The sequence below is a fragment of the Triticum dicoccoides genome, chromosome 3B (assembly GCF_002162155.2).
Source record: "Triticum dicoccoides isolate Atlit2015 ecotype Zavitan chromosome 3B, WEW_v2.0, whole genome shotgun sequence".
Taxonomy (NCBI): Eukaryota; Viridiplantae; Streptophyta; class Magnoliopsida; order Poales; family Poaceae; genus Triticum; species Triticum dicoccoides.
The window spans coordinates 777562558-777567258 of record NC_041385.1 but is presented as its reverse complement, the minus strand read 5'-3'; positions in this window follow the sequence as shown (position 1 = coordinate 777567258).

Below are 4701 nucleotides of genomic sequence, written 5' to 3'. Positions count from 1 at the left end.
ACACACACACACACACACACACACTCGCTAGTTGTGCCTCTGTGCCTACCGCGCACACTCTCGATACGTCTTTCTCTCCCCCCCCAACAATGACAACAGAAGGGTGACAACTCGATCTGATCATAATCTGTCAATTGGTTTTTCTCTCAAACATTGTGTCTCGGTGCCTCGCTCGGTAGCCCCCTCGATATGTAGACTTCTTGCGCACACACAACTGTAGTGACGATGACGCTGAACCCAGTGTGCCTTGTTTTTACCGGCCTCATGTGATAGTTTTCACCCTATTTTCTGTTAATTAACAAGGCAACCTTTTCTTTGTTACTACTAGTGAATCTGAAATCATTTGGGGCAAACATAAAATATATCACTTCAACCCAATTATCGCAGCAACTATTTTAAAAGAAATTAGCTAGCTGCCCATGCGTTGCACGGAACATCAAGATGCATTTGTATGAGTAGTTTATCTTGTGAGAGAAAAGGCTGAACGAGGTAAGGCCTTATTTGCGAATGTGGAGAGACATGTGGGTATATTTTTGCAAAATTGCCATAGTTTCTTTCCTATCCGTTAGATATAAATCCGACGGCCTATATTGCAGGATGGCACGCACACCATCATCACTAACTCTGTTTTCTACTCCCTCCGTCCGAAAATACTTGTCATCAAAATGGATAAAAAGAGATGTATCTAAAACTAAAATACGTCTAGATACATTTCCTTTTATCCATTTTGATGACAAGTATTTCCGGACGGAGGGAGTATTTGTCATTTTAGAGATTTCAACAAGTGACTATGACCGGACCTTACCAACATACTCAAAAAAGTAGTCCATAATTTTGATGTTACCCTCTTTTCTTGGCGGTGCAGTGCCATCTCGATACCTCATAAATAAATCAAGGACAAATCTGACCCCTTCCTGAAAAGACATACGGAGCAAAATGAGTGAATCTACACTCTAAAATATGTCTACATACACATCCGTATGTGGTAGTCCATTTGAAATCTGAAAAAAACCAAATATTTAGGAACGAATGGAGTATATATATAAGAGTAGACATGGAGATATATCTCCAGCATGGTCTACAACAAAAATGTGCTGGGCTGGTTAGTGCCGGATGCTCGCAACACGATGACATGAGTTTGAATTCTGTCTTTTAACTTTAGATTTTTATATTATATATTACTCTACTTATTTAATATATACTTCTTTCGCTACTGTACTAACAGTGGAACCCATAGAGTACTTAGAATACAAGATTAAGGATGGACTTGTTTCTTTTTAACTTTCTGTAGGAAGCTGTAGCCACCCTGCAAGTCACGTGTACATTGTACATGCAATTAACTTTTTATAGAGGGACAATCATACATGCAATTAACTCAAATGGATTGGATGTCACTCTATTATTTCCAGCATAAAGAGCATCTCCAACGGCAGCGGGCAAATTTCCTCCTGCTTCCTTCCATGGAGGACGACATCAAACGCCAGCGGCATACATTTTTACAAGTCTAACCAACCAGATGAAATTCGTGCAAACACGGACTGATTTCATATAAGCATGAAGGATTTCGTATAAAAAAGCCGGATCTTCATATAAACATGATGGATTTCATTACATTTACATGAACTAAGAGGTGCCAATCCGGCTCTCTTGTATAATTAATACTCCCTCCATCCGGAAATACTTGTCCTAGAAATGGATGTATCTAGACTTATTTTAGTTCTAAATGGCCGCCCGCGGATCCCTTTGTCTTCCTCATGTCCGTCAGACACTTGCGGGGTCGACGAAGGTCCTCGGAAGAGACGAAGCAGCAAAGAAACCACATGAATCCGCGGTCGTCGCCTCGGTGGTGGCCTGCATGGGTCCCATGTGGCGATGGCCTCCCGTGTTCTACTTCTCCTCGATGATGGCGGCGGACACGGAGAAGCTGGCCACCGACTCGTCGCTTTCCACGCACCTGGCTTCTGTCTCTGCCTGCATGGCGCTGCCGCATGCATGGGAGGCGCGCCCACAGACATGGGAGGCGCGGCCACCGCAGACACTGGTGGCGCGGTATGACGTGGCAGCGATGACGCCCGTACCGGCGTGCTCACCGCCGTGCCGGCGTGGAGAAACTCGCCAGTCCTCATCAAGCTGAACTGGAGCGGCGAGTTGCTGAACCACGTGCCTGCTTGGGGCGGCAACTGGCTCCGTCGGGCCAAGCGAGGTTGATGAAGCACCGAGCGGCCTCGCCCGTATCCGGAGGGCTCGGTAGGCCACCCAGCCGGGTAATATGCCGGAGAACGGCTCATTGGAAGCCATCGGAAGAGTGGAGAAAATGGTGAAGGAGGAGATGGGGGAGCGGCGGAGGGTGCGATTCTTGCCCGCTGTCTGTCTGGCCTTGTGTAAATAGAGGGCGGACGGTAGGAGCTTGGCCGGCGTCTGGCCTCGTTTAAACTGAGTGCGGACGGGAGGAGCTCGGCCAGTGTTGCATTTAATTCCGGCCCGCTCATGAACGGACGTGTGGCCGGAGTAGGATTCTCGGTTTGCATCCGGGTTTAATGGAGGGGTTTAATGGAGGCGCCGGGCGTGCAGTGGGCGGCGCAGTACTATTCGATTTGACAGCAGTAATGAGCCGTCAAATCACAATGGCCCTCGCCTCTCGTGAAACCGACCGAGCTAGACTGCCCCGCCCTCTAGCCTTTTAAAAAAATGTATATACTCCACTTTTGTACAGTAGTAGTATCGATGGATTGCGCCATGGAGCAAAACTTGAAATTAAAAAAAGGTGGTACATATAGAGAGCGCTCGTCGCCAAATTATGCATATAGTACTATTAAAAAGGCTTGTCACAATAATGGTGTCCAGCATAAGTGCACAACCCACCCCTCAAATAAAACTAAGCACCCTGGGATTCTTTGACAAAACTGAGCACCCTGAAATTCTTTGACAACTAAACTTCTGGCTATATGATGTTGGCCATATATATTGTACGTATATAATGTGAAGAAACGAGTGGTAGTACTATACCAACTAAAAGATGAAATATAAGAAATACTAGTGTGTACGTACTAAAGAGTTAAAGTAACGAGAAGAAACATAACATAGTTCTGCTGGGGGCTCAACACAACACACCCCTCAAATTAAATTAAGCGCACCTGAAATTAAACTTTGCAACTATTCCGGTAGACACTGCATTAGAAGTTTAGAACCACCATGAGCAACGACACTGCCACCTTACTCGGAGTCCTCGTCCACGTCCTCGACTTCGTCCTTGTCCCTCTTCCTCTTGGCCGATACTTCTTTGCTTGAACCGCACACTTGGCTCTTACTCTTCATCCAACCCTTGTAGATATTGAAGCAAAGGTAGCCATCCATTGCAGCGTAGTGGATGTGGTCTATATTTAGTACATTCTGCTGCCATGCATAATGATGAAACGTGTATGGACGTTTCTCCAGTTTACCGTACAAAGGATGAACCATGGCTCCTGCCAGGGTCAGCATTGAAGGCTGATGAGAGGACACCAGCCGATTCTTCTGGAGGTCGAAGGTGTTGCCTACAATGAGGCCTATCCGACCCAGGACTTCTTTGTCGATACCAAAGTCTACAGTAACGAATTTGACTAGGTTGCTCTCGAGTAAGTCCTTAATCCAGGCATTCAACGTCGGCATGGCATATGTGATAGACCAAGCATAAGTCATGCACGCAAACCTGGATCACGGTGGGCTTCTTCCTCTCTTCGTCCTTTAGATCCTTCTCTCGTCCTAGGACTATGGTGTACTCAACATCTAGCCCAGCGACCCACTCATCATCTGAGTCTTCGAACATGCGTCTGAAGCGAGAAAGGCATCCTTTCACCATTGCGGAAGAACGGGTGTAGATGATGTCGAACTCATCGCCGGTGATGATTCTAACCTTGTACTCACCGCCAATCGTGGAGATTTGGGACGCCATGGATTTGGGAGGAGGGTTAGGATTAGTGGAACTGCCGTAATGTGAATGGACGGGACGACTAGGAGCGAACCGCTGTAGTATTAAAGGACGTGCGGGGACGAGTAGGAGCGAACTACCAGCGTGCGATCGGCAGGGTTGTGGCTTTCCATTCTCCCATGATACGGGCTTCCGAGAGCCCTTGGATCTGAGATCGAATGGTTGCATGGCATGATTCTAGACCTATCGGTGAATATTCTATCCTGGAGGGTTATTCTGCAAATTTTCAGCAACTTAGCATGCGACCGTTTGATCTCAGATCCAAGGGCTGCCAGTAGCCCATATCATGGTCGCGCCTACCACGACCATCGTGTCGCTCGCGCGGTCGCGCCCTTGGAGATTTAACACGGTGCGTTAGGCTATCTGACGTTGGCATGTCATACATAGTCATCACTTAGTCACTCATACTACAACAAGGTTGGCTATAAGGTTGGCTATAAGTGTATTTATTTATTTTACTCCTCTCTATCTCTTTCTTCGTACTCCCTCCATACCATAATATAAGAACATTTTTGACACTAGTGTAGTGCCAAAAACGTTCTTATATTATGGGACATAGGGAGTACTAGTATTTATTGCATTTGCCAAGGAGTGACCTCTTCCAATGAAATGGTGTTGCTAGTTTGCTTCATTTAATTAGCTATAGACTCAAAATTGTTTTTTCACCTAGGTACACGCGCTTAACACCGTTTCTTCCTTGGGTCACCAAACTAGTCTCTCTCTTCTTGATTAAC